At 37.8% G+C, this 8,591-nt stretch overlaps 1 pseudogene; it reads right to left on the bottom strand.

The window, feature by feature from the left end:
* Positions 1–5,726: 5,726 nt before the first annotated feature.
* Positions 5,727–6,669, bottom strand: LOC131821170 (olfactory receptor 52A1-like; annotated as a pseudogene).
* Between the last annotated feature and the right edge of the window lie 1,922 nt (positions 6,670–8,591).

Below are 8,591 nucleotides of genomic sequence, written 5' to 3'. Positions count from 1 at the left end.
GGACCGAAAAGTAGCAGCTCTTTGACCTCCTATTTAGTCAAATCCCAAGACGAAGCGGGTGTACACCAGATGCAAGGACAACCCAGGTTTTCTAATCAAGGATCTGAGAGTGAAGAGTTCTAGGCTGTGATACAGAAGGAAGTACTTGGAAAGAGAGGGGTTGTAAGTTTATTCTCTTTTTCCAATTCTGCATGCCCAGGAAGGCTAACTGCAGTTGTCCTGTTTGCTGAAGAGATAAGCAGGAGCTTTGAGACTTATCGAAGAAAAACCAGTTCCTGTAGCTTCATGGGGACCCAGAGAAAATAATTCCAAGAGATATTGTGCCACTTGGTTTCCGGAGAAATAGACAATATGACAATGTCCCAAACAGGATCCAGGCTGCCCCCCTCCTTCATGTTCTTACTCCTTACGGCAGAATACTCAAAGGGCTCTGAATTGTTCATTCAGGACCCAGTCACTAAATCTCCAGAAGAAAGTAAACATTAAAAAACGGTGATTACAATGGTTGATGCCTATGGAAAGAAAATTTGTACAGAAGAATATTCTTTTGGTAATGGGTCTTCTGCATGGGCCACATAATTCCCTAGAGTGAAATGTATGTGGAATTTCACACTCAATATTTCAATTGCTGTTCAGTGTTTTTAAATTTGCTTAATTTTTCTCTGTAGCTTTTCTTAAATTTGGAAGACTCTTATCAGATTTTCCTCTCTTTTAAATCATATACTTGTAATATTTTACTGTTCTGCCAGATCACCCTTTCTTTTTATTTTCATTATTGCCTTGCTCCTATTTTTCTAGAGGTTATTGTTGGTGTTATTTTAAAATTCTTAATTCAATGTTTATTTATTTTTTTTTTAACATTCATATAATAAAGCCAACGAACTCTATGAATTTACTGCAAACGCACAATTAGCATTATGCCATGCAGATGACAATGTTCTCATACTTTACAATTTTACAAGGACGTGTTGTTTTGAACTTGATTTTCTCTTTCATTGAAAAGCCAATCTGAAAAGCAAATTTAATTGCACAATGATGGGTGTGCTTTACTTGTCCTTTACATACTACTATCTCATTTCTAAACTGTTTTATTTGCTGAGATAAAGTGACTATGCAAAAACAAAAAAAAAAAAAACACATTGAAATAAACTATTTATTAGGCCAATTCCCAATTCCATTAACAAGTAATTTGGGATTTCCTTTTTTTTAAATTAAATTTTTTTTCAGTGTTCCAAAATTCATTGTTTATGGATTTCCTTTTTTGTCTTTTTTTCTTATTCATTTTAAATGAGAAAGATCAGCCTATGCTTACTGCTTCCCAACTCCAAAATTGAATGATGTTTATCTCTTCTCCCTCGCCATCCTCCAGGCTGCAGAAGTAGTAATCCTTTTAATTCTTTTTAATCCTTTTTCTCTGACTATACCTGAAGTGGGTGTTGAGACCATGGCTCTGAGAAGTTCTGCATCTTCTATATATTTCTCAACAGAGTTGGAGTTTTCTGCTCAATCACCCTTTGGGTCATCTTTGGAACAGTAATCGAACCTGCAGTTCTCACTTTTATAAGCTCTCTCTTTCCTATATCTTCAGCAGGTTTCAGTTGCTGTGATTTCTGTCTCTCTAAGGTTACCATGTGCCACAATCATTGTCCTTGTGTATCTGGTCTGTAAACTGTCCTCAGAGTTAACAGCAGGACCTGTGAGCATGCACACCTCAGCTCTCTGCTAGACCCCACAGCCTGCAAAACTCTGAATTCTGACCCTGTTGAATGGGAGGTTGGAGGAGGACTGAGACATTAACTGAGGCATGAGGATTATTGCCTGCTTTAAAAATTGTTTCCTGTCTCCCTCCCAATCCATAAGTGACTCTTAATCTCACAAAACAAACTGAGGGTTGCTGGGGGGAGGGGGTTTGGGAGAAGGGGGTGGGATTATGGACATTGGGGAGGGTATGTGCTTTGGTGAGTGCTGTGAAGTGTGTAAACCTGGTGATTCACAGACCTGTACCCCTGGGAATAAAAATATATGTTTATAAAAAATAAAAAATTATTAAAAAAAAATTGTTTCCTGTCATAAGAGGGTGGCTCCTAATTTTTGTTTAATTTGAAGAGAAACATGCAGATGTGCCCTGGCTTAGAAAGTTTTGCCGTCACTCTTTTACCTCTCATTCCTTAGAAGAAGAACCTAGATTATATGAAATTAATATTATTTATTAATAGATGCTAATTAGATGCAGCATAGTGGATAATCTAGTAAAATTTAGGAAAGAATCTCCTGTTCTTTTCATTCTACAGTTTCATTGCCATATAAATCTGTTTAAGGAACAGTTCTGGACAAGTGAATTCTAAATGAAGTGAGGCAATTACAGTTAGAGTTCTGCTATGATAATTCCCATGTAATAGCAATTTCCCTAGTGAGCCCCTCCCAGGATATATGGAAAACAATGCCATACTTCTAAATAGATTAAGGAAATCAAAAGAAACATTAGAAAGTCATTTGAAGCAAACGAAAATGAAAATGAAACTTGTTAGAACTAGTGAGAAATCACTAATGCATTACCTTTTTTTCTTCAAAAAGGAAAAATAATGCTTGTCTGTTATACAACTTTTTTTTTTCTTTAAATAAGTATTGTTATAAAAAAACAATACTTTGCTGCTGTCTCCTTGGGTGTACAATTCCCAAATTCTGCTAACAGTTTGATTTGTAATTTTTTGGACTTTTCTCTCTGCTGTGGTATATACAAAGAATATTATTTAGGCAACCATATTATGTATAATACATAGAAATTTTCTTTTTCCAATTAACAGTGTATCATGGTGGTTTCACCAGTGAAGTTGATAACACAAGGAGGCAGAGATAAAAGCTTATGTCTCAAACAACTACTTCATCTTCACCCACATACAAACCAAAGGACATTCTTTGATCTCTCAGTAGAGGCACTGATGTCTTCTGATTGTGAACTTGATTTGAGGTATAATTTTATCCTTATTTCAAAGGTCCAGAATGCTTCAGAACCAAGATTAAGCCTCATAACCATGAATCCTCTGACTCATACAAGTGAAATAAATTTCCTGGTTTATTCACATAACTTTTATTGCAGTAATCACTAGGGAATGTAATCATTGGTTTGCATCAGTTTTTCCACTATTAGAATGTTAAATTCTAAAGTTAGAATAGATTGCATCCTATTTATCATTGTCTCCTTAGGGTATAAAACATTGCCAAATATTTTATATAAATAAACAAATGAAAACATCAGTAAATGAATGGACAAATGAACATGAAAGAGTCTACACCACCCACCCTACAACTGAATTCAGCCAGGAGTTTCCATCATGTCAAATGATATGAATTTCCATCCCAGTACTTTTCTTCTCCTTGGCACTCCAGAGATGGAGGCCATCCACACTTGGCTGTCAGTGCCCTTCTGCCTTGTCTACTTGGGAGCTCTCATGGGTAATTTTGCTATTCTATTTATTATCAGAGCAGATTCCAACCTGCACAAGCCCATGTTATTCTTCCTCTGTATGCTCTCTGTGGCTGACTTGGTCATCTCCATTACTGTTGTGCCCCAAATCCTCTACTGCTTCTCCTGTTTGTACTCTCTCTCACGTGCGTTCTCTTTGTCAAATAAATAAAGTTTTCTTTTAAAAAGCCAGAATAATATTCTCAGAATCATTTTCATATTCAGATTTATACTGAATGTACACAGATAAAAGTGATGACTTTGGCTCACGATCCCACTATCATAGGTAATGTTTTTTTTTTGTGTGTGTGTGTGTGTTTTGTTGTTGTTGTTTTGTTTTCTGGATCTGTGTGTGTGAATACTGGTTAATATTGAAGAAGTATCTTCAATTATTTCTAGATCAATTACAACACATTCTGGTAGTCAGGACGCTAGGCCACTAAACACATAATAGGTCAGCCAGCTGCATAATTAAAAAAGATTCACACAATGAATGTATGTTAGAATTCTACTATGGCCCAGTAAGTGCTGAAGATGCAGTAACAAACAAGGATGATATGAAGCATATGGGCTCTTTGCTTCATATAAGGTCCACCTAATGGAGAGAGGGCATTTTAGAAATTGCATAAAATAAATTATTTAATGCATAAATTCAGTAAAGATTTTCACATTTTGAAAATGTGGTATAAAAATGGATGAGGTGGTCTGAGGGAACAAAAGATAGATGTCTAGAAGGATAAAGCATTCGTCTCATGTTCTAGGTTTTATTGTGACCATACAAGGAAAAGAGATAACTTGATTATGTGAGTGAAGTAACAGACCTCTGGTTGTAGCAGGAATGACAGCTTTACTGTTTGTAACTCAGGAATTGTGCCTTACTGGCACAGAACGATATTGTGCACCATGCTATAAAATAATGTTAGACATGCAAGCAAACAACTGACTCAGCGGCTTAACTGAAAAAGATGACTCAGGCAAAGTTTCCTTCACCATGACTGAATTACTACTCATATCTAAGGACCCAAATCCAGAGAAAAGATTATGAAAGTTGGAGTGAAGGTAAATTTGTGCTGGGAGAAAGACTTACCTTCTCCGCTTATGGACTATAAAATGGTCCTAGACATATCTGAGATAATGTGAATGATAATGCCATTGGTATGGATGATGGTTACTGGCTAAACTAACTCATTCCTCTTGGCTGGCATTAGGAAGGTATACCTGCAAGCCCATATACCAAAAGGCAACAGGCTTTGGCATTTATCAATAAGGGATATGTATGAGGGTCCCTGCCATGAGATAGGACAAATGCTAAAGCTACATACCAGACCACAATGTTAGAGCTATAGGATATGAAACTGTGCATCAGTGCTGCAGTGACCCCAAATGCCTCAACAGCAGATCTGTGGGTTGGCTTTTACTCCACTAGAACTCCAACTCATGGAGAAATACCTAGAAACTTCTGCATCTCTCCCTGAGGGATGGAGTTTTTGTAGAACTGCCAGACTTCAAGGGCAGATGCAGAAGTGGCGGTGCCAGTTTGACCTGGTGATGTTCTATGGGCAACAGTGTTTATATCAGCGTCACCACTGTAGAGCTGGACAAAAACCTTTTAGTTGTGACTGTTATACTAGAATATTCTATCCTAGAGCTTAGCCAATATTCTCTACTATCATATAGCAGGTGATATCCCATATCACATTGGGAATGCAGACATACAGAACTCCTCAAAATGAGAGGTCTTGAGTTGGTTTATTTACAGTTTAAGTTAGAAAACTATGCATGACAGTTTCTTACTTTTATTGGAATTGACTGTGTGTTAAGATAAAATGTCAATAACGGTGGGATGCAACAAAAGCAGTGGTTGAAAAGAAATCTCAAGCTTATAATGTAAATATTCCAAAAGACAAAAGTTTGAAAATCAGTGAACTTTCTTATAAAAAATTAAAAGAATTGTAAATTAAACAAAAAGGAAGACATTGATAAAGATAAAATTATAATTTAAATGCATGAATAGAGTTAATAGCAGTCTTAACCTGAACAGATTTTATTTCATCCTAGCTATAGTTCATGAAATAAATGCCTTTTAATAAATGTCTTTAAGTTTGGGCATCTTGAAGTAAAGCCCCTAATCATGAACACAGCTGCTTAACTGGGAAACACGATGCGGGCACAGTTCTCTACCTGGGGGTAGAGACAGAGTTCAACTTGTCTCTACCCCTAGGAAGTGAAAATATTCTCTCCAAGAACATAACCATTTAATAGTTTACTGCTGGGATTGATGATTCAGAAAAAAAATCTGTGCCACACGTTTACGGATTACCTTGTTTTTTATACCGTAAACAATAGGATTGAGTGCGGGTGGTACAAGGAGATAGATGGTAGACAGAAGAATGTGGGTAGGAGGAGCAACATGTCCAAAACGGTGGCTAAAGAAGGAGAAGAAGGCAAGAATATAAAACTCAAGGAAAACAAAAATGTGAGCTGTACATGTATTAAATGCTTTGAGCCGTGCCTCCTTTTGGTGTAGACGAAAAACAGCCTGGAAAATAAGGATATAGGAAATGAGGATAAAAATCATGTCAAATCCTAATATGGTAAAACCTACAAGGAGACCACACGTCTTATTGACTCTGACATCTTCTGCAGCTAACTTGACCACAGCCATGTGCTCACAGTAAGAGTGGGCAATTACAATGGAATGGAAAAGATGTAGTCTTTTGATTAAAACTGGTAAAATGCCAACAAGCACCATTGCCCGAATTGCCACAACCAGCACCATAGTAACCAGAATGAAAGGTGTGAGGACGGATGTGTGTCTCAGTGGATCACAGATGGCAACATAGCAGTCAAAGGCCATCGCCAACAGGATGCCAGATTCTATGCCCTGCAAGGCATGGATGAAGAAAAGCTGGGCTAAGCAAGCATCAAAAGTCATGGAGCAAGACCCAAACCAGAAGATAGCCAACATCTTGGGAGCAATAGCTACACAGAGTCCTATATCAGTGGCTGCCAACACTGCCAGGAAGATGTACATGGGTTGATGCAGACTACGTTCTGCTGGGATGATGATCAGTAAAATGATATTTCCCAGAAGAGCCACCACGCATATTACAAAGAAAGAAAACCCAATCCAAAATTGCACGTGCTCTAGTCCAGGGATCCCAATTAGCATTACTGTCAATATATGACATGTTAATGGATGCCATGGAAGTTAGTGATCTCTCTTTTCACCATTAATTCTCATTCCTGTAGAAAGAGAATGGGAGTGGGAAGTGAAAATACACAGACCCTACTATTACTCAGACATATAGAGCTTTAAGAAATAAGTTCAGTACTTTGGATGACAGTTTGGCCAGATTATTCGGAGGTTTAATGCTACATGCCAACATAGCAATAGCAAGCAAACCTCCACTAGAGGGGCACCTGGGTGGCTCAGATGGTTAGGTGTCTTCCTTTCAGCTCAGATCATGATCCCAGGGTCCTGGGATTGAGCCCCGCACTGGGCTCCGTGCTCATCAGGGAGTCCACTTCTCCCTCTCTCTCCCCACTGTCCGCCCTGCTTGTGTCCTCTCACTCTCTCTGTCAAATAAATAAATAAAAATATAAAACAAAACAAAATAAAACAAAACCTCTACTAGACTCATATGTGAACAAGGGAGAGTGTTAGGATTTCTGACATTTTTTGTGGAAATGGAAATCACAAGTCTGAGATCATTGATCTTTTGCATTTCCCATGACCTCTACACTCAGGTATTTGAAACACCTTCTGTAGGCTTTCCTTCTTTATTTCCTTGTAGATATCAGTCCAATTTTGTGGCAAATGCAGATCCCCTCTGGGCATCTTGTGGACCTAAAAGAATCCCATTTCTCTTCTATGTGGGTGAGTACATAGCTATTGAGAGCCTTATCCTCAAACAATATTATTCCTGGTCCCGGGGAGCAGGTTATAGATCCCTGAATCTGTGACATTAGCTCTCAAATGAGAATTGGTGGGAGAGAGTCTAGCTGTATATTTACTCAGTTTTCATCATAAAGACATTGAATAAATCACTGACGGGACATTAAGTGTGGCCCTTTAAGGAGATTTGAAGAGGGTGGTCTGTTGTCACAGGCAGCCAGGGATGTTTAGTTGTCTGAATGAATTAAGTTCACTTAATTTCAAAGTGTATTTGTTGAGTAGAATAGGAAGGGTAGAATATGGAGGATGTTTTTTACAGAGAGGCTTAGGAAATTAGAAAAAGAATAGAGAAACATTTTAAGATGAGTAACAGCTAAAAATAAGACAGGATGCAGGCAGAAGCAGAATCGGTTTAGAGATACCATACTCCTGGATGAATATGATGTTTTCTCTCCACAAGCTAAATGTCAATGGATCACTCAGTAATCTGTGTGGAAACCCTCTGGTTTCACAGTGGGAGTCTTACATTCTTATTAATAACTTTACACTATACTATGACTCTGTATTAAGATTCTATAATTACACTATGATAATTGCTATGATTTGAATCCTGAGGCACCTCTGAATATCATGAGCTAATCTTACAACTCCCTGTTTTTATACTTTTTACAGAATTGATCTGACTTCTCTCTCTTTTTTTAAAAGATTTTATTTATTTATTTGACAGACAGAGATCACAAGTAGGCAGAGAGGCAGGCAGAGAAAGAGGAGGAAGCAGGCTCCCTGCCGAGCAGAGAGCTTGATGCGGGGCTGGATCCCAGGATCCTAGGATCATGACCTGAGCGGAAGGCAGAGGCTTTAACCCACTGAGCCACCCAGGTGCCCTGATCTGATTTCTCTTTAAGGGAATTCAAATTTCACTTTTAAGAAATCCATTTTTTATTTCCCAAGTGTCTGTTGCATTAATCATTCTCTGATAGCTAAACTGGTTCACACTTTATACCAGTCTTTCCATGTCAACACATTGACTGAAATAACTCCCACAACAAGTTTTCCTCTAATCTGATGATATCCATAGAACCTGAAAAATGGAAACTTTTAGGTATAGTAATGGAAGTCTATTTCTTTCTTGGGCAATCTCTTGGAAATAGTCATATAAATAGCTGTGTCATAGTCACATAAAGTACATGTGTGGACATATCAAAGGAATTTTTGGTACAATAATTATTA

Source organism: Mustela lutreola, chromosome 1 (genome assembly GCF_030435805.1).
Source record: "Mustela lutreola isolate mMusLut2 chromosome 1, mMusLut2.pri, whole genome shotgun sequence".
NCBI classification, from domain to species: domain Eukaryota; kingdom Metazoa; phylum Chordata; class Mammalia; order Carnivora; family Mustelidae; genus Mustela; species Mustela lutreola.
This window is presented reverse-complemented; position numbering and strand designations above follow the sequence as displayed.